We start from the raw sequence: 21,605 nt of genomic DNA on the forward strand, positions 1-21,605 counted from the left end.
CTCCGGGTCTCTCATGCAGGTGCAGGGGCCCAAGGGCTTCGGCCATCTTCCACTGCTTTCCCAGGCCACAGCAGCAAGCTGGATCAGAAGAGGAGCAGCCGGGACACGAATCAGTGCCCATATGGGATGCCGGTTCCTCAGACCAGGGCATTAACCCGCTGCGCCACAGCGCCGGCCCCTCCCCTGAGCTTTTGCAGAGCCAGGCTGCATTTCTGCTTCTCAGTAAAGGAGGACGATGAGCTCACTGTGTGGCCCATGGCGAGCGCGGGTCCCCTGCTCCCCTGGTCTCCCTGGGCAGAGCCGAGATCTCTGTGGGAAGCCCACGCGTGTTGGGTTGGGGCAGCGCACTGTGGTGAGCTCGGCTGGAGGTTCAGACACGGCCGACTCAGGACCGCCTGCCCGAGAACTGAACAAGTGGGCTTTTTTGTGTTAACAGGCGTCTCTGTTATTTTTTTTTAACCACGTGTCAACAAGAGCGGTGGTGATGCTCGTAGACGTTTCACACTGCTGACGTCGCACACGTAGCCGTCCCCGTGACAGGTCTCGGTGCTGCTGGGTTTATTTCTGTGGCTACCGCACATGGGGGAAGCCCACAGACGCTGGCCTGGCCCGTTGTGGAGTGTGTGGCCAGTGGAATTTTGGTGAGCCTCCCAGAGGTGGAGGGGAGGACATTAGGTCTGCAGGTGGACTGAGAGTTACAGAAGCACTGAACTTGCAGCTGGAAAGCATCTCATCTAAGCCAGCCTGCCTCACTCACAGGTGAGGACGGAGACCCCTAGGGGGTCGCCCTGTCCCTGACCCTCACTTTGCTGGCATCCGACCTACCTCGTCCTTGAACTCTGAGCCCCATCAGTCTGCTGCCCTGGAATATATCAGCCCAGAGATAAGTTCCCCTGAATCAAATGCTCTTTTCAGATTCACTCGGGTGTTTTGCGTCTTCCCTGGGTCTGGGTAGACTCCGTCCTTGTGTCTGAGCAGCTCGCTCTGAGTCTCTTTCCCACCATCTTCACCCCCCTGGCCACATCGGTGGACCCCCCGCTACTGTCCTGACGACAGCCCTGGGCACGTCGGCTCGCTGTCCGGGACGACAGCGTGGGCACTGAGAAGGGGGAGAGTGAGTCACCTGCCTGCTGGCGGGGTTCCCCCTTTTCCCGAATCCTGATGGGATTTAGTCACTGTGCTCCTGGTCTGGAGTCACTGGCGTGGGAGCTGTGGGAAGGTCCTGCGGAACAGCCTGCGGTAGGAATTCTGGAGGTGGTGAGGAGGAGCTGGTGGGGTTGTTGCAGAGAAACCTCTCCCCACCCCCACCCCCACCCCCACCCCCAGGAGAGCCAGATGCACACGTCCCTGAGTAAACCCCTCAGCCACCTGCAGTGTGCGCTTGTCTACACTGCAGAACTGGGTTCATTAAGTATTAGATGTTCGTGGGGGCCCTATTTTATGCCTAGCCCTCCTCAAAGTAGGAGATACAAAGAGAAATGTGAGGCAGTGGGTAGGTGGCATTCAGGTACCCGTGAGGGGTCCTCAAGAAGTTCATGGGAAATGCACGTTATATTAAAAAAAAAAAAACGGCGTGGATTTCAACGTATTTTGCACTAAAAAAACCTCTTATCTTTGAATTCCATTTTCCATAAACTTTTGGAGCTACCCTGGTACTGAGGGGCTTAATCTCATCCCCTTGGTATCCTGGGAGCATAGAGGCACTGCCCACTGTCCACGCCCGGCGGGAGCTGGGCCGGCCTCCTGCTTCATCCCAGGTTCCCGTGCATGCCCGGGGGACCTTTTGGTCAGGGTGCAGTCTCTCTGTTTCCAAACTTCCACACCCGAGGCCACTGCTCTAGAGGAGTAAAACCAGATGTGCGTCCAGTGTGCCTCGTTCTGTCTCCGCCCCCCTCGCTTAGCTCTTGCCCTGGCCACAGAGTCACTGGGCGTTTCTAAGCCCCCCATTTTCCTATCCATAGCTTGATGATGCCAGCTTGTGACCTTGGGTGTATCACTTCATCTCTCTGACCTTGGGTTTCTCCTCTGTAAAATCAGAGGCAGTGGGGGCCAGCGCTGTGGCGGAGCGGGTAAAGCCATCACCTGCAACATCTGCATCCCACATGGGTACCAGTTTGAGTCCTGACTGTTCCACTTCTGATCTAGAGCCCTACTAATGCGCCTGGGAAGGCAGCAGACGATGGCCCAGGTGCTTAGGCCCCTGCACTCATGTGAGAGACCTGGACAAAGCTCCTGGCTGAAATCGGGGGCAATGAAGTAAGAGTGGAAGGAAATGGCCTTGGGGCAAGCAGGCTAAGCTGCTGCCTGCAACCCAACAGCCCACGTGGTTCAAGTATCAGCTGCTCCACTGGGAAGGCACTGGAAGATGGCCCAAGTACTTGGGCCCCTGCTACCACGTGGGAGACCTGGATGGAGCGCCTGGCTCCTGGCTTTGGCCTGGCCCATCCTTGGCAGTTGCAGGCATTTGGGGAGTGAACCAGCAGATGGAGGATTGATCTCTCTCTTTCTGTCTCTCCTCCTCTCTCTGTGGTTCTGCCCTTCTAATAAATAAATAAGTCTTAAAAAAAAAAAAAAAGGTGAGTGGAAGACAGACAGTTAAACTGGCACTGGTTCTTACCCTGCCGTGGCGAGGGAGGGTGGTCTCACCAAGTCAGGATGAGTCACTCCCAGCCACCAGCGTGCGGATGCACCGCCCTCAGCTACACCCCAAGACTCCCAGCCCTTACTCTGCTTCCTGGCTCCCCGCCCCCACAGGCGGTGCCCCGACAGGCAAGGCCATGTGACTAACCCGAGGCTGCCCACCGTTGCAGATACAAGGGAGCTGTTGGAGGGTCCTGCCGGCAAGCGTGATGTCTTGGTCACCTGCTGCTGCCCCACCACCAGGCTCCCTCACCGCTGCCCCCTGCTCTGATCATGAGGGGTACGCGGGGCCCTTGGGTCTGCCTGAAGACACATCAGCCCGGAGGGGCCTCCTTTCCTTCTGACGGACTCAGGGAGAAGGGCCTGGGATGTCAGTAAAGTCGTCCGCTTTCTGCTTTCCAGCCCCTTCGGTTATTCCATCAGAGGACGGAAGCCAGGAGCCATTGGTGCCTATTTCTCCTCCATCATCGATTCAGGGGCATAAAATAGCTTTCATCTTCTCTGTTAACAAGAAGGAATAGCCCAGGGTGAAGCCTCTGTGTGCGTGTGCGTGTGTGTATGTGTGTGTGCGCGCACGCATGTGTTTAAAGATTTGTTTGTTTATTTGAAAGGTGAAAGGCAGAATTAAAGGGAGAGTTAGAGATCTTCCATCCACTGGTTCGCTCCCCAGGTGGCCACAATAGCCGGTGCTGGGCCAGGCCTGAGCTAGGAGCCTGGAACTCCATCCCCGTCTCCCACGTGGGTGGCAGGTGCTCAAGCACTTTGGCGTCTTCCGTTGCTTTCCCAGGTGCATTAGCGGGGAGCTTGCTCGGAAGTGGAGCATCTGGGACTCAAGCCAGTGCTCATATGGGAGCGCTCGCAGGCAGTGGCTTAAGCTACTGCGTCACAATGCTGGCCTGTTAAGCCAGAGTATAAAAGGAAATTGAAACCAAACATTGGCCACAGGAAGGCCAAAAATATTCACGGTATGCCCAGGCTGGTGTAATAAAATGTGGGGCATTAAAAAAAAAAAAAAAAAAGGAGGTTTAATTAGGTTAATTAGACACAGAGAATGTGGAAAACTAGCAAGCAGAGCCTTCAACCTTGGACAAGAGTTGTGCCCCTGGCTCAGAGCTTCCTAGTTCTTCTCTCCCCTGCTCCTTATAATTTGTTCCTAGGATGTCCTTAGTCCTCTGAGGCGCTCTGCTTCAGATGGAAAGGGGGGACTTTCCCCTTGTTTTTAGAGGTTCTGTTCCCCCTTCTCAGTCTCCCTTCTCTCCCTCTCTTCTTTCCTTCCTTCCTAAGGCAGAGAGAGAGAGAGAGAGAGAGAGAGAGAGAGAGAGATTGATCGATCTTCCATCCACGTTTCACTCCCCTGATAGCTGCCATGACCTGGGCTGACCGGGGCTGAAGCCAGGAGCCCAGAACTCCCGTCAGGTCTCTCACAAGGGCGGCTGGGGGCCAAGTGCTCGGGCCATCATCATCCGCTTTTGCAGGTGCATTAGCAGGGAGCTGGATCAGAAGGGAATAGCTGGGACTCTATATGGCGCTCCGCTACGGGATGCCAGCATCCAGGCTGTAGCGTGACCCTCTGCACCACAACACACTTCTTACTGTTGTCTTCATTTAACTTGCAGAGCCAGTAACTTCATGTTTGGTTCTCCCCTGCCCCCAATTGCATAAAGCAAGCAAAGTCCTGAATGTTGATGTTTACTGAGATAGAAGGAAGTGAAAGGCGCTGATTCAAGTGCCTTTACCACCTTCTCCTGTGGCCTGCCTGGTCCATCCTGATTGTTCTGCACCCTTGATCTTGGACATCCAGGAACCACTTCTCGCATTAGCATTTTCTGGGTGGAGCCCCTTAAAGTCCTGTGCTCCCTGCCGCCTCGCTCCTTGGCTCCTTCAGCTTCTACAGCAGCATTGTCTTCCAGCTTCTCAGGTGGCCGGTCCACTGGAGGTCATTCCTGGTGGGCTTCTGTAGTTGTGTTGAGACTGAAGCCCCGAATTTTATGTTAATGGTACTTGGGGCCTCTGGGAGGAAGTCGGGATTAGATGAGATGACGAGGGTGGGGCCCTATGCTCCTACCAGTGGCTTTGTAAGGAGCTCAAGTTAGCCTTGAACTAGTGCACTGCTCTGTCTCCCCATGAGACGCCCAGGCCATGTGATGATGTGGCAAGACGGCCCTCACCGGATGCTGAGCAACGCTAGCACCTCGCTCTTGAACTTCCCAGGCTGCAGAACCGTGAGCTAAATAAACCCCTATGCCGCCCAGGCTGCAGTATTCAGTTGTAGAAACAGGAAGTAGTATCTGTTGGGATTTTTTTTAAGATTTTATTTATTTATTTATTTGAGAGGCAGAGTTACAGACAGAGGGAGAGACAGAGAGAAAGGTCTTCCTTCCATTGGTTCACTTCCCCAAATGGCCGCTACAGCCGGCGCTACGCCGATCCAAAGCCAGGAGCCAGGCACTTCTTCCTGGTCTCCCATGCAGGTGCAGGGGCCCAAGCACTTAGGCCATACTCCACTGCCTTCCCAGGCCACAGCAGAGAGCTGGACTGGAAGAGGAGCAACCGGGACTAGAACCTGGTGCCCATATGGGATGCCCGCGCCGCAGGCGGAGGATTAACCAAGTGAGCCACGGCGCCGGCCCATCTGTTGGGATTTTAGTACTCTTTATGCCTGGCACGTGTTGTCTGCATGTGATTTGAGCAGCACAATGTCAACTGTTTAACACCGTTTTATGGGAGAAAAGCTTGATAAGAGAGAAAATGGTATCTCCATGTGTCTTGATGTGGTTTTTCAGATTCTAAGATAGCAGGTTGTTATTTGATTTTGTGGTTAAACATCGGGGCATTACTACAAACCATCAACTCAAAGAAATGCTGTCGGAATACTACACACGTGTTGTGGTGCAGCAGGTTAAGTGGCCGCTTGGGATGCCAGCATGCAGTGTCAGGGTGCCTGGGATCGAGTCCTGCCTCTGCCTTTGCTGCTGATCCAGCTTCCTGCTGATGCACACCCTGGGAGGCAGCTCAGACACTGGGCCCCTGCCGCCCACGTGGCTGGCTTAGGTGGAGTTCTTGGCTTCAGCCTGGCCCAGCCTGGTCTGTTGTAGGCATTTAGGGAGTGAGCCAAGATGGAAGATCTGTCTTTCTCTGTGTTTCTCTACCATTCTGCCTTGCAAATAAATGAATATATAAATAACTATAACTATAACTATATATATATATATATATATATATACACACACACATACACACACACACATATGTATAAATTTAAAGGAGCACTGCCCGGGATTTCTGGCCTCAGCAGCTGATTAGGGACAGTTATTTGGAGGAGGGTGTCATGCTGGAGATCATTCTAGATAGTGCACAGACCTCTGCCTTGGCCCGCCCCTCCCCCGCCATTCCAACGTCCACGCAGGGTCCTTGGCCTTGTGGTGGATGGCTTGGGTGTAGGCTATCTCAGAGGCCCGTGTCCTGCCCATCGGCACCGGGGTGAGCCCTGTCTCTGGGGTGCCTCCCCATCAGCACCGGGGTGAGCCCTGTCTCTGGGGTGCCTCCCCATCGGCACCGGGGTGAGCCTGTCTCTGGGGTGCCTCCCCATCGGCACCGGGGTGAGCCCTGCCTCTGGGGTGCCTCCCCATCGGCACGGGGTGAGCCCTGTCTCTGGGGTGCCTCCCCATCGGCACTGGGGTGAGCCCTGCCTCTGGGGTGCCTCCCCATCGGCACTGGGGTGAGCCCTGTCTCTGGGGTGCCTCTCAGAGGGACTGGGGCATTTTGATGCTGTGATACTTTGCCTTTTGAACTTGGGAATATTTGTCTTGGCTTAGAAAACTTGCAGCAAATTGAAGGAGAGGGGGAAGGAAGGAGGCCGGTGTCCCAGCTCATCCGGGCTGTGAGGGGTGGGGGAGGCCTAGGGATCTGCGGGGGCATCAGGGGTGATGGTGCTCACAGTCGCGATCAGTGTAAGGCGGCAGTTGTGAGATACATCACGACTTCAGTGCTTCTGTCTCCTGTCGTCCTCTTCATACCCTTACGAGGCAAGCACCCATGGTTCCCATCTTGTTGGTGACAAAGCTAGGACACAGAAGGGTTAAGAAGTTAGCAGAAGTGGCCAGTGTTGTGGTGTAGCAGGTCAAGCCTTCACCTGCAACGCCAGCATCCCATACGGGTGCCACGTCAGGTCCCAGCAGCTCCGCTTCCAACAGCTCCCTGCTAATGCACCTGGGGAAGCAGTGGAAGATGGTCCCAGGTGCTTGGGCCCCTGCACCCATGTGGGAGACCCAGAGGAAGCTCCTGGCTCTTGGCTTCTGCCTGGCCCAGCCCTGGCCATTGCAGCCATATGAGGAGTGAACCAGTGGGTGGATGATCTCTCTCTGAGTCTCTCCCTCTCTCTCTAACTCCTCTTCAAATAAATGAATAAATCGTAAAAACAAAAGGCAGCTAGCAGCGGGTAACTCCGCTTGTTGACAGAGTTCTGAAGCAGGGGTTCTGACGCCATAGGACTTAGCCCTAACTGCCTTGCTGTGCCCCCCGGTAATGCTGTTATTGGGGTGTGTGTGTGCGTGTGTGTGTGTGCATTTGAACACTCTGGTGTCAACATTTTGACCCGGCAGCATCAGACAGCTGCACTGCCCCTCCCCCATTACCTGTGCCAGGTGACGCCGAGCCCCAAAATCCCTGCTGTCGCATCATGACTGTCTCTCCGGGCTGCACCTGGGGCTGTGAGTGCTGCCCTCCGGGTGCTTCGTGCCCCTCGCTCTGCCTCCTCTTCGCTGTAGGCAGTGCCAAGGGGCACAGTTCTCACATCCCTGTGCTATCAGGCCAGACAATTGGCCGTTGGCTGGCTGTGCTGGCAAGAGCCCCTCTCGACTTGCTTCCTCATCCATGAAACGGGACTGATGACACATCTGGGGCTGGAGGGTGGGTGCAACGGTGAAATGGGGGGAAGTCACAGCGAAATGCAGTAACGTTTTCTAACGTGCCGAGCGTTCGGCATGGCCGTCAGAACGCACAGCCTGCGCAGCTTGTACCTGGCCCTGGCCACCTTGAGTCACTTCTGGCCCGAGCCACAAGTCTTGCTGACGCACCTGCCTACTTCCCCTGGCTACAGACAGGCGCCTGGCTCCCACATCCTCTTGTAGCCACAGCCATTTGCAAACACCTCCCTACTGTTGCACAGCTTTTTAATTTGCCTGGGCAAACAGTGCCTGCCCGGCCAGCTTTGACAGAGTCTGAATAACTAAGCATAGCCCAGACGTGTGCGGAGCATGCTGGGAGCCCTACCTCTCTGCTCATCTCGGCAACAGGAATCTTGTGCACGGATTTGCTTGCTTTCTGCAGAAAGATGGGGCTCGGTCTCTCCGTGGTGTCACAATGCTTTTTTCTTGTTTCATTTGAAAGGGGAGAAAAAGTTTCAGGATGCTGACATTTCTTTAGGCTCCTTTGCATCCCTCTGTGGGTCCTTGAGAGGCCACACAGAGTGGGTGCAGCACTGCCTGTTGGGTTCCCAGGAAGGGAATGGGGTGGGAGGGGCTGGGAGCGCGGTCATGTGGAACGGAAGGCAGTCGCAATGGCCTTGTCCCTCCGACCACATTTCCAGGAAAGCGACACTGGGAGCCCTGTGCCACTGCCCACGGTGCGTCTGTGTTCTCTGCCCTCTGCCTGTCTCCGATTTCTGGATCTCCCCCAGGCCCTGCCTTTACCTCCTGCCCCCCCCGTGATGGCCATGGACATGAAGCAGGCTCCCATGCTTTTTCCAAAGATTTTTTTTCCCGAAGGTCCCTCAGGAAGATATCCATGTGTGGGGCTGCAGAAATGCGTTTCTTAGGGAGCGGAGGGAGGGATTCCAACTCTTCGTTGAAAAAGTCCTTGCATTTCAGTGGCATCTTTAAGACCTGGAGCTGATTTGGATCCAGCGTTGTGAGGTCATTCTTAAATAGGAAGAGTAGTTTGTGCAGGATGGAATTATTATTAAGTAAGCTTAGTTTAGGTCTAAAAAGCTTTGAAAACTGGGGTTGGTGCTGTGGCGTAGTGGGTTAAGGCTCTGCCTGCGATGCCAGCATCCTGCATGCTCCACTTCCAATCCAGCTCCCTGCTAATGTGCTTGGGAAAGCATCAGGGGAAGGCCCAAGTGCTTGGGCCGCTGTACCCACGAGGGAGACGCAAATGGAGTCTCCTGCCTTCAGGTTGGCTCAACCAAGGCCATTGTGGCCATTTGGAGAGTGAACCAGTGGATGGAAGATCGCTCTCTCGCTCTCTGTCACTTTGCCTTTCAAATTAATTAATTAATTAATTTTTACCAGTAACAACACAAGAGCTCTTTTTGGAACGTATTCAGTCCCATGAAACTGGACCTATTCCACTGAGACAACACCCCTGGGACCTCCTAACTTCCCCTTTGCCCCACCTCTTAAAGGTCCCACCTCACCAGGGACCACACCTGCAGCGGGTACACCTTTGGGGGACAAGCCACATCCACACCTCAGTGCAGGGAAAGTAGCGACACCATTCAACCCAGCCCACCTGGGTCTCAGCCAAGACCCCCTTGCTGCTTTCCAGGTCGGGGGTGCAGGAAAGGGAAAGAAAGCAGGCTCAGCTTTGCCCACGTGGCCTTGGGAGAGACAAAGATGGACCACAGTCCCTTTGACCTTGACAGAGGGCAAGAGACCAACCCAGGCCTGCGTGGAGATGAGCAGCTCGCAGCACCCTGGGGAGGGGGAAGGTTGGGGGTTAATGCCCCGCCCTGCAGGAGTCGCTTTCCTAAAGCTGGCCGGCTCTGTGCTCTGTCTGGCTCTCAGCCTCTCTGCAGCGTGGGGGAACCCCAGGGGCCCACGTCCATGTGTCCAAGTCATTAAGTGAAGCTTGGAGCACCAGACACAGGGAAGAAAGTTTGTTGGCGCACTGTCTGCAGCGCTGCAGAATGAGTTTATCAGCGCTCCGCCAGGCCGCTGGCAGGGGAGCGGGCGCGGAGGGGCGAGTGCGGGCGCGCTCTGTGCTGTGCACTGCTTGCCGCCGCTGGCTTCAGGTGTGTGTGGTGGAGAATTAGTCTCCCAGGGAATCTAAGACATCTCCCAAGGAACCTAAGACACCAGTTAGAATCAGGGGCTGCCCTTGCTAGGTGAGCTGCCTGCTGCGCTGCCTCGGACCGTGTGTTTTCCGCAGGTCCTTCAGTTTCTCCGCAGTAAAATGGTCTCACCCTGGGGGCTTTCAGAGACAGAATTTATGCTGGGGTTTGGGGTATGGGCCTGGCCCTCCTTCACCCCAGAAGTTCGCATTCCTCCCGCTGTGACCAGCACCAAGGTGCCAGTTCCTGTTCTTTGTTACTGTGAATTTTTTTCAGGTTGTTGAGGGTGCCGATTACATACAGAAAAGGCTTCTAAAAGCAAAAATTAAAAGCGCAAATCCATAGCTCCCTTTAAGTTAAGGGTCTTACTCTTCTATTCATAAACCCAATTCTTTTTTTTTTCCCCAAAAAGATTTATTTTATTTGGAAGGCAGAGCAACAGAGAGAGGGAAAGAGTGAGAGCAAGAGAGATTCACCCCACTGGGTCACTCCACAAATGGCTTTAACAGCCAGGGCTGGACCAGGCCAGAGCCAGGAGTCTGAACTCCCCCAAGGTCTCCCATGTAGTGGGCAGGAACCCGGTACGGGGCCATGATTTGCTGCTTTCCTGAGTGCATTAGCAGGGAGCTGGCTGGCTCCCTGGCTGAGACTTGAACCCAGTGCTCCAATGAGGGGTGCCTGCGTTGCAGGTAGCAGCTGACCAGCTGTGCCACAACACTGGCCCCAAACCTAATAAATTAGAGCAGTTATGTTTAGGGTGGCCTTTGATTATGATTTGGCTCTTTAGTCTTTTTATAATTTAAAATTGCCCTTAAAATTTAATATTTCATGTTCATTTTGAGTACTTACATTGCCTAGTTAATGAGCAAGCAAGTAGTTAGAATAATATAAATGTAATATCTCCAACATAGAAATATGGTACATGTTGAGTTTTTTTTTTTCTTTTTTTTTTTGACAGGCAGAGTGGACAGTGAGAGAGAGAGACAGAGAGGAAGGTCTTCCTTTGCCGTTGGTTCACCCTCCAATGGCCGCCGTGGCCGGTGCACCGCGCTGATCCGATGGCAGGAGCCAGGTACTTATCCTGGTCTCCCATGGGGTGCAGGGCCCAAGCATTTGGGCCATCCTCCACTGCACTCCCTGGCCACAGCAGAGAGCTGGCCTGGAAGAGGGGCAACCGGGACAGAATCCGGCGCCCCGACCGGGACTCGAACCCAGGGTGCCGGCACCGCAAGGCGGAGGATTAGCTTAGAGAACCGCGGCGCCGGCCGCACGTTGAGGTTTCTTAAGTGTTCTAATATTCTGTGCAAACACAGCAAATCGCAATCTTAAATCTCACATCCAGTAAGTTGTTCCATTAAAGCCTTCATATTGGTATTGCCAGAGAGATCCCCTACTCAGGCTAAAAATCTTGGTAAGATTAACATGGGTTTTATTCTTGAAACATTTCTGTACTTATTTTCTACTACTAGGCTCGCAGAGAAATCATTTTCTGTGTAAGACGCAGCCAGGCGGTGAGTTTTCGCGGGCTGGCGGAGTTGCCCACACGTGGCCACCACCTAGTTCTGGAGCGTTTTCCTCGCCCCTGAAAGAAGCCCCGTGTCTGTTTCTGCGCATGCCCATTCCCGCCCTCTGGCCTCGCGCAGCCACCGTCCTGCGGTCTGGCTCCGTAGATTAGCCCGTCTGGGACGTTTTCTGTGCCTGTGCACTCTGGGTTTCGGAGGGAGCAGCGTCAGCGTCCTGGCCGCTTTGTGGGGTACAGTGGCCTGAAGACAGCCTCACCGCTGAGCCCTCGGGCCACCCCCAAGTCCCTGCCTGCGTGATTGGCAGGGCAGACTCCACCCCGAGTCGCACTTCATTCAGCTCCTTCCTCCCCGTCTGTCGGGCCCACAGCTCTTCAGACCCCACGCAGGGAGAGCGGCCCGAGTCTCTGTCCCCGTGGCGTCGGACCCTGAGGCCACGCTTCCAAGGATCTGCGCGTGACAGCTGCGCTGCAGGCCACTGCCAGACAAGTCTCTCACCTGGCAACCTCCGGATGGCCTTCTGCGTCCCCGTAAAACCTGGCAGCTGTCTGCTCACCCGCGTCCATGGCAGCGTTAGTCACGGAGCGTGGCCAGGAGCGGGAAGCAGCCCTCTGTCCGTGGCTGGACGTGCGTGAGCAAAGTGTGGTGTACCCACAGGGGCTCCAACGCCGCCTTAGGAAAGAGTGAGTCTCCCGGACATCCTGCAGCCTGTGTGAACGCTGAGTGAGTCCAGTCCCCAAAGCACAGAGCGTGAGCTGCCACTTGGAGTGGATTGTGGGGGTCGGGGGTGTCTTAGGGCCCCTGAGTCAGGTCAGAGGAAGTAAGAGGAGTGGCTGTCACGGGTGCAGGGAAGGGTGGGTCACATGGGCGGTGAGGACAAAGTTGGGTGGTGATGGTTGTGCAGCATGTCAGTGTCCCTTAACCCCACGATGGTTAGAAGGGTCCTTTTTTCTTTTGATGGATTGATTGGAGAGGCAGAGAGTGAGCGCTCTTACCTGCTGGGTCACTGAAAATGCCTGCAACAGCTGGGACTGGGCCAGGTCGAAGTCGGGAGCCTGGAACGGAACGTGGCAGTTTTACGCGATGCGTATTTCACCACGATTGGAAAAAGAACAAAGCAAACCCCAGCCACATTACTCCCTGCCTTGAAGTTTTGTCCAAGGGTTCCGTTTCAACGAACGCTGTCTCAGTCTGGCCCCAGAGCCCTGTGTGGGTGAGGCGGGGTACAAATAAGGAAATGGCCTCACCTGCTGCCCCTGCCAACCCTGGCCTCCCTCCCTCCCCCCTCCCTCCCGGGGCCTCGCTCCCTGTGTGCCCCCTGCTCCCCGCACCTGGCTGGTCCCTGAGACAGGATCCCCCAGGGGCCCTCCCGAAGCTCGCAGCTCCCTGGGTGCCTCCCCGGGAGGGTCTGATTTACAGGGGCTGGGAATCTGTGTTTCATTTCCATACGTGCTTAGAATGACCCCTACCATCCAGAAGTTTAGACGACCTGGGCCTGGGGCAGCTGAGTGGCACACGTGGTCTGGTTTCCTGTCCCTGGGGAAAGGTGCTGTAATTCACTCACTCACTCATGTGTTCATCATGGAGGCCCGGGGTCAGGCCCTCGTTCAGGTGCTGTGGGCAAGGCACCCTCGTTCCTCTTCTCATGAAGCTTCCTGTCTCACGGCGCTGGTGACGGCGGCCAGTAAGACATTTCATGTTCACAGTCAGCAGGTGCTCAGTGCCTCCCAGGAGAGTAAGTCAAAGCAAGGGAGGGACACAGAGAGAGAGAGGGAGAGAGGCGCACGTGCACACACTCACACTCACACTGTGATTGAATCAGGGATGCCCTCTCTGGAGAACTCATAATGTGGTCAGAGACCACAGCAGAGGAGAGGCGGTCACAGCTCTGGACAGAGCAGGTGCAAAGGCACTGAGACACATGCCTGATATTCCTGAGAACCAGCAATGGCTACTTCGGCTGAGAGGGGAGAAGAGCGGGCAGGAGGCCCTGCAGAGGACTTTGGATCTGTTTCTAGCACGGTGGTAGCCTGTGGGGCAGGGGCTGTGCTGTAATGTGGCTCACATTTGTAGATTACTTTAGTCCCTGGTAGAGGATATTGAGAGTGGGGGAACCAGGTGGCTGCAGGAGACCAGTTAAGAGGTTTTGCTCATGGCCCAGGAGGGAGGTGATCGTGGGGAAGGGAGGAGATGTGCTGATGGGGGGGGGGGGGTGTGCAGAAGGTGAGGTGGAGCAAGCAAGGTGACTGCTGGGTATTTGGTCTACACAGCTGGGGCCGAGTGGAGGCATCTACTACGCGGCGAGCGTTGTGGGAGGGAGATATTAGGAGCGGAAGCCAAGACACCCCCCCCCCCCCCCGGCCGTTCTTCATGTTCACGTTTAAGGTGCTCGGTTTGCAGAGAGCCTGACTTGCCCGGAGCAGCCACTCTCACCGCTGCCTTAACTCTGCCAGGGCGCAGGGCAGCTGAGTCCAGGCCTCCCGAGCCCTGCGTCACGACCTGTTGGCGTGCTGTCAGATGGGTTAATGAATCATGACTCAGATTTTTTAAAAGCCAGAGAGGAGGGAGGTGATGTGGTGGAGTAGGCTCAGCTGTGGGCTGGGACGCCCGCATCCCCTATCAGAGGTCGCTTCGAGGTCTGGCGCCTCTACTTCAGATCCAACTTCTCGCTAGTGCATCCTGGGAAGGCAGCAGACGATGGCCCAAGTCCTCGTATCCCTGTCATCCGGGTGGGAGACCCAGGTGGAGCTCCTGGCTCCTGATTCAGCCTGGCCCAGCCCTGGCTGCTGCGGGTGTTTGGGGAGTGAACCAGTGGATGGACTCGGTCTCTCTCTCTCTCTCTCTGCCTTTCAAGTAGATGAAAGCAAATAAATCCACATATAAAAGATAGACCCGAAAATCTCATTCAGCACACATAGTAAGGCTAAGAACTGCCTTAGGGAAGCTTTGCATTGGTTTTGCTGCACAGTTAGAAGTAAGGAGGGTGGAAAGGGAGGGAGGAAGCACCGGGAGACCTCGTGCCAGCAGTAGCCCTGCGGGTAGCCGGCCGGGTGACCTGCGGCGCAGATCCCCGCATCTCCTCGCCTGTGAGTGGTCCTGGGCCGCACTGGGCTGGCACCCCCACCTCCTGTGTCCATGCTCCCTCAGTGTGTGAACAGTGAACCCCGCTAGCCAGGAAGATAGGGCTGGAGTCTTGCATCCCAGCCTGTTCACGTGGCTGTAACCGATACCATGACCTCAGTAGCTTCTGAACACAGGACTTTATTCTCGCAGGTCAGCAGGCCGGGAAGGGCTGGCGAGGGCCCACTGCCTGTGCACAGACCGTGCCTTCTTGCCATGCCCACCCATGGCAGGGTGGGGAGGGGTCTTTCGGGCCACCAGCCACATTTGTGAAGGCTCTCCCCTATGACCGAGTCCCCTCCCAGAGTCCTCAACCCCTAAAGCTGTCATCTCGAACCAGGTCCAAGGACACTTTCCCCCAGCCATATACACCTGTTCCCCTTGCTGGCATCGGAGGCCTTGGGCCAGGTGACCCCTTAGAGGCCCTTCGTGTCTGAGTCAGGCCTCATTGTGCACTGACCTGTCAGGCTGACTGCTGGCTGGCACCTGGGCAGGGGCTGTTTGGTGAGCCCACTGGGAGCCCAGGTCTTACCTTGGCAGGTGCATGTGTCCATGGCCATGCTGTTCTCTTGCATGCTGGGTAGGAGAACCCCCCTCCCCCCCTACACACACACACATGGTCCCACATGGCCCAGGAAGGCATCTGGGTCGGTACAACATGCAGCTCTTGGATAAAATGGAGTCTTTTCTTCTCCCAGGTCACTCCAAGCACTTTCACCTCGTGCTTAGATTTATACCCTTGACCTTCAGCTACCAAAACTTGAGTTCACATCAGCTGTGCAGGCTCCCATGCGGGCTAGACATCAGGAAAGCGCTCTTGCTCTGAGGAGCTCACGGTGGTAGGGGAGAATGATGTAGGAGTTGGCCATCGTAAGGGTCCAGCTTATTCCCAAATCAAATAAAACCTGAAATCCGTTATTCTTCTTAGGTGGATTTGCTCACAGAATCTCTAAAAATGCGAGCTGGAGGTGGAAATGGCTCTGGAGGGCTGTGCACAGGGAGGAGGAGGAGCGGGAGCACTGGAGTCTGACGGTGGCATTGGCTGGCGCTTGGGCTGCACCCTACTCGTACCTTGTAGTTTTGGGGGCTCCTGGAAGTCAGCTGCTGATACACGTGTGCTGAGTGATTTTGGGGTACCCGGTGGTCCCGGTGAGTGGGGTCAGCATGCAGGATTGCCTTTTCCCTCAGCCCTGTCCAGTCCTAGATCTCCGTGAGATGCACCGTGTTTGGTTTCGGAGGAGGAAGGGCAGATGGGCAGGGCGTGGTCATCAAGTGCATTCTTCAGCCTCCCTGGTCCTCAGTCTCCTTGTCTTTAAAATGGGCAAGATGCCCACCCCCAGAGTGGTCATGAGGAAGAGGACAGTTGCAAAGTCCATGTTTATTACAGAAAGCATGGCATGGGACCCCAAGGGCATACTGTGCTATCTCTCTCTTAGGTTTTCATTTGTTTCCACTACTTTGACTCTCAGGGCCAATTAAGCCATTTGGAGGAAGAATTAGCACTTGGAGAAGAGTTTGTTAAGAAAAAACACACTGGTTTCTACTCTTTCATCTTTCACTATCAGTATGTAGCCTGACTTTATACCCTTTAATGGTGTAGATATCTTTGGTTAAGTCCCCAGATCACGTGACCTGTTGTTTTAGTTTCATCCATTTTATTGAACACCTACTATGTGCCAGGCACTGAGTTAGGCACTGGGTATGCAGAGTGGCGTGGGGCTGGACTGCCAGGGGAGATGTGACCTGTGTCCTTGCAGAGCGTCGTGGGGCCACTGTTGTAGAGTGGCATCGTCCATCGGTGCAGGAATGTCTCCCCTCTCTGAGCGAGTCGGGCATCGCTCGCCCTTCTCTCCCAAGATAAGGTCGTATCAGAGACCACACTGTTTGGGTAGGTAGGCAGGGCCACGTGGCGCTAGGGCACCGACCTGAATCTGTACCTTTGGGGAACAAGGTCTCTGCAGCCTCAGGGCACGGAGTAGACGAAGATTGGCATCCAGGCTGCTTGCCTATGGGGGGATTTGGGAGGGGCCCGCAGTCACATGGACATAAGGGCTGCTGTGGCAGTGGGAGGGGCGGACATGCAGTGGGATGTGGGTGACTTAGTGCAGAAGTGCTTTGCCCAGCTGCTGAAGGAAGTGGCCATGCATGCGTGGTGGCAGGTAGACGCACACAGCATCTTCCTCCGCCTTCTGAGACAGCACGGTAGAGGGGCGAAGAGCACCGGTTCTGAGAGACAAACTTGGCTTTGAACTTGCTTCTTGCTCTGCCATTTGCTGGCTGTGTGGTTTTGGGCAAGTGACTTAACCTTTCTGGGCGTCAGTTGTCACCCCTGTGAAGTGGGAGTGAGCGTATTGTTGTCAGAATGTTAACTTACAGGGGATTCATGAGGGCTAAACAGAACAGTGTGAGAAAAGGGGCTTAGCACGAGCCGGAGCCTGGCAGCAGGCACAGGGTAAATTCTTTATGAGCGGTAATTCTCCGGGCGGTTATTCGCGGCAACTGTCTTTTTGAAGACTTGACTTCCAGCCCTAACTGCTGCCAGCTATGCGCTGGGGACTGGGGGCAGAGGTGTCCGCTCTGAGTACTCCTGTCCATGGAGGGGTTGGGCTGTAATCGCTCAGAATTTCAAGTGCAGTTGGTTTCATGGAATGCACGAGAGGCCAGTTCCTGCTGCAGGCCCCCAAAGCATTTCAGTTTCACTCTCAACAGCCAACCTGCATTAGCAATGCAGCAGCTCCCTTCCCATGGTTCCCACAGTGCTGGCAGGGGTTCAGGGAGCCTTGGTTGACAGGAGCTTGATTCCCTCGGGAGCCACCCTCCTGTTGTCGGCTCCCCGCTGCTGCTGCTGCGAGCAGAACACCCACCCAAAAACCCCGTGTTCACCGCGGTGCACCCAGCACCAGGAGCTTCACTTCCGGGTCAGCTTCCTTGATGTGTCTTGGAATTTGCAGAACTGTTGCCACGTCCAAGAGTCCCTCAGAAGTTTCAGGAAAGATGGAATTAAAAGATGAGTTTATTTTGGTGCCAAAAAATTTGGAAATCTGTGCATATGGAGGTGGAGATCTTCAAAAAGTTAATGGAAAAATGCGTGTTGGGGAAAAAAAAACTACACATGGTTTTTTTTTTTTTTTGCACCTAATCTTTTAATTCCATTTTCCGTGAGCTTTTGAAAGTACTCTTGCACAGTAAGTTGAGCCAATTAGATTCTTAAACAACTGTCTTTAGTTCCACTGATTTCCCTTTAGAAAGAAGAAAATAAGTGTCATAACTAAATAAAAGCCGTGGTAGAAAATCCGGGGGTGGTTGGAGAAGTGGAAAGCTCCGTGGTGAGTGCCCTCAGGGGTTCCGTTCTGAGTGCCTTTGATCATCAGCCCTTTCATTTTCAAAGCGAAAAAGTAAACCCTGCCTGGTGCTACCAGCGTTTCCTGCACACACTCACAGCAAGAAACCACTTGTCTCCTGCCCTTGGAGCCAAGTGTTAGATCCTAGGTCACTCATCGGCCTTGGAGAGCACCTCCTGTGTGACAAGCACCACAGTGACCTGGATATGATGGGGAGGGTCTCTGCCGGCGCCACGGCTCAGTAGGCTAATCCTCCGCCTGCGGCGCCGGTACCCCAGGTTCTAGTCCCCGTTGGGGCACCAGTTCTGTCCCGGTTGCTCCTCTTCCAGTGGCTGTGGCCCAGGAAGGCAGTGGAGGATGGCCCAAGTACTTGGGCCCTGCACCCTCATGAGAGACCAGGAGGAAGTATCTGGCTCCTGGCTTCGGATCGGCGCAGCGCCGCTGTAGCGGCCATTTGTGGGGGTAAACCAACAGAAGGAAGACCTTTCTCTCTGTCTCTCTCTCTCACTGTCTAACTCTGCCTGTCAAAAATAAATAAATGAATGAATGAATGAAAGAAAGAAAGATGGAGAGGGTCTTGGCTCCCCTACTTCCAGTGTCTGGCAATGCACTGGCCTTCGTTGGTGGGTGATAAAAATTTGACCATGACATCACTTTGATGAAACTTGTAACACAGGACTATGTCTGGGACCACCTGTCCTAGAAGTGGGCCAGCAGCAGGTCTGGGTCAGGTGTCCATGATGCTCAGATCGTGGGTCCAGCATGCTGCCCCACACCATGGGCTGCCAGGTCAGCATCCTGCCGCCACCTCCTACCGGTCCTGAGACCTGAGCGAGGTGCCCAGCTCTGCTGTGGCTCGGGGTTCCCTGTCTGCCTCTGAGAGGGGAGGTGGGGCCCTCAGCCCACGGATTGGGCAGTGCCTGCCAGGTTTGAGCCTTGGCCTTGACCTTAATTGAGGGACTCAAGCTAAGGGAGGCTCGGCAAGGTTGTCCGCCCAATGCAGGTCATTGCTTCCCACTGGGAACGATTACCACCCCCCCCCCCCGGCCTGCCCCCACCACACACCCAGCGAGCAGCCCACATACAACCAGGGGTGGGGGAGGGGTTGTAGTCATTGCCATAAGGAGCACACAAAGTCCCTTTGGCTTTTGTGTGGCCCGGTTGGGGGTTGGGGACAACGCTGGTTCACACAGCAGTGCCCTGTGAAGTCACGGGCAGGGCTGGACGAAGCGCTGGGGGCTGGCAGCTGCCGACGGAGGACCCACGTTGCAGACCCCACATGGTCAGAGTCATTTCAAGGCCTGTATTAGAAAAATAAACCAATTAAATAATACTGCCCCCTCCCCATAAAAGCAGACTTATAGTGGATTCCTCGGTCGGTTTTGGCCAGGGCGGTGCCGCAGCCGGAGGCCCTGGTGAGCCTGGCTGCCGCCGGGGCGAATTCAATCTTGCACGGTGTGCACATAATTTCACAGGTTTTCTGGCTGTCTTTTCTCCTCCGGAGCACTGCTATGTCGCTGTGCACCAAGGGCAACCCGCGTGCGTTTGGATGGTCTACCTTCTCCTTGGTGGAAATGAAAAATGAAGTAATAAATTAAAGAAAAACACAACATGATTTTGTTTTTCCCCCTCTTCTCGGGGCAGAGGGAGGAGGAACAAAGAGCCACTGTTGCTGTGTGCAGCCTCATTGGGGCTCATGGCTCCTGAGCGCTGGCGTCCCCCACAGGTGCCTCCGCCAAGGGCAGGCTGCCGGCCATGGGCGGCATGCAAGGAGCTTGTGTGTCGCTGACCCCAGAAGGCTTAGGGCATTTCTCTAGGCCAGGGGGTTGGCAAACACCAGCCTAGGGGCTGGATCCAGCCCATGGCCTATTTTTGTTAAGCAGTTGGGGGAAAAAAATCAGAAGACTGTTTCCCGACACGTGAAAATTTTATGACGTTCCAACTTCCCCGGCCTTAAATGAAGTTTTCTTGGCAGTCAGCCATGGCTGTGCTGCCTGTGGCCACCTTCCCACCACGGCAACACCGAGCCTGTTACGGAAAGTTTTGCCTGGAAGGTCAAGGAAAAGGAGAGAGAAGCCATGACCTTGAGTTTCCCCGAGGGCTGATGATTTATGGGGTTTCGGGGTGGCCCAGAGTGGCAGGTGCCTGGGCAGGAGCTGATGCACCCGAGACCTCCCAGGGATCATCGATGCTCACCCAGGGGCCTCTCCTCACTTTGTTGACCTTGAACTGACCTTTGCTGGAGCGCCTGGACTTTGCCACTCTGCGGGCCTGGCCTTGGGCCGTCTGCAGACTCCTTCTCCGCTCCTGTGATAGCTCCTAGATACAGAAGCTCCTAGCTTCCCGCGAGGAGGGCAAGCCGCTCTCGTCCTCAGGCTGTGTGGAAATCCGGTTTGCTGCATGAGTTCCTAACTGCGCTTTTAGACCCTGGCTGTTTGCTTGGCGTGTTTTCAGCAGTCTGCACACAGGGGCAACTCATCGGATCCTCTTGGCCACCCCGGCAGAGTTAGACACCCTTCCCGTTCCCAGCTCACAGGTGGAGACACAGAGGCCCACAGGGGTTAGGTCATGTACCCAAGGTCACACAGACTGTGGCACGGCCAAGCTTCCCCCGGGAGGAACTGCCCCCCACCCCGGGACCTGCCTGCTGTGCCTGCTGCGGCTCCTGGCGCCGGCACCCCCGCTGCTCCACTTCCTATCCAGCCTCCTGCCAACTTGCACCCAGCGGGGAGACCAGGGTGGAGCTTCTGGTTTCAGCCCGGTGCAGACCTGGCTGTCACAGCCATTTAGGGAACAAACTCGTGGATGGGAGAACTTTCTTTCTCCTCCCTTCTCTGTCTTCCCCTCTCTGTTTCTCTCCCTCTGTCACTCAATCGTTCCGATAGGGTGGAGAGAGAAGGAGGGAGGGAGACAGGGAGCGAGACCACCCTTGTGCTTGGGAAAGGCTCCGTCCCCCATCCCCCTCTTGCCTCTCTCTATGTCCCTCTATGAGAAAGCTGCCTCCTGTTGGAGAAGAAAGTCCCTGTTTCCCCAACCTCCCCTCCGCGCTGCCCCTCCCCCACTTTAACCAGGGAGTAGGCAGCCTGTGACCGTGTAAGGGGGCGCTGGGCCAGGGCGCATGCCTGGAGGGTGTTCTGTGGATCAGAGGAAGGGGAAAAGAGCCCGTGGGCATTAAAACCAGTTCTTGGCGGCTCGGAGCCGGAGGGTCCCGAGGAGTTCCCTTGGTTACCCCCCTTTCAGTGCCTGCATCCTCTCTGTCCCCCACCACGGCCACTCTGCCCGTCTCAAGCTGACGGTTTGAAGTAGCCTAGCTTACCAGAGGCTGGAGGAGGCACTCCTCCCGGGAGATGGGGGACATGGGGACCGGGGGTCAGAGGCCACCGGCTGTTGCAGCTGAAGCCTGCAGACTCTGAAAAATAGCTCATGAGCCTGAGCTTGCTGCAACCGGCGCTTCTGGAGCCGCGTTCACGGGGTCTTGGGTCAGTGCTTTCGTTTGGATAAGCTGTAGCTGCCTGCCTTGTTTTCTGAAGACTTACTGGGAAGCTGTTTTAATATGGTTTCTATCCTGGGTTAGATGATGCCTAAATGCCACAGTCTGCTATATGGCCTCTCAAGGCCAAGAAACAGAGAGACAGAGAGAGATCTTTTATCTACTGGTTCACTCCCCCAAGTGCCCGAAACGGCCCTAGCTGGGGGGAGCTGAGAACGCCATCCAGGTCTCCCGTGTGGGTGGCAGGGACCCTGGTACTTGCTGCCTCCCAGGGTGCATTCGCAGGAAACTGGGATGGAGAGCAGAGACCAGGGATGTGCTAGGCGCCCCAGGCCCGTCCCCAGCGGCCATGCTCCTGACCGAGGGGCAGCGGTGGGCCTGGCGGTTCCTGTCTTCTGTCCTTGCCTGCTTCCTCGTGCCTGCTCAGTGCCCATTCTTTGTCG

The 21,605-nt window shown here is 55.5% G+C and overlaps 1 protein-coding gene across 4 annotated transcripts in view; it reads left to right on the plus strand.

Annotated features, from left to right (window-relative positions):
* The window catches only part of CHST11 (carbohydrate sulfotransferase 11), a 284,153-nt gene that overhangs the window by 143,055 nt on the left and 119,493 nt on the right, over nt 1–21,605 (plus strand). The window lies entirely within an intron of this gene.

Source organism: Oryctolagus cuniculus, chromosome 11 (genome assembly GCF_051225735.1).
Source record: "Oryctolagus cuniculus isolate XC-2025 breed Fujian yellow rabbit chromosome 11, ASM5122573v1, whole genome shotgun sequence".
Taxonomy (NCBI): Eukaryota; Metazoa; Chordata; class Mammalia; order Lagomorpha; family Leporidae; genus Oryctolagus; species Oryctolagus cuniculus.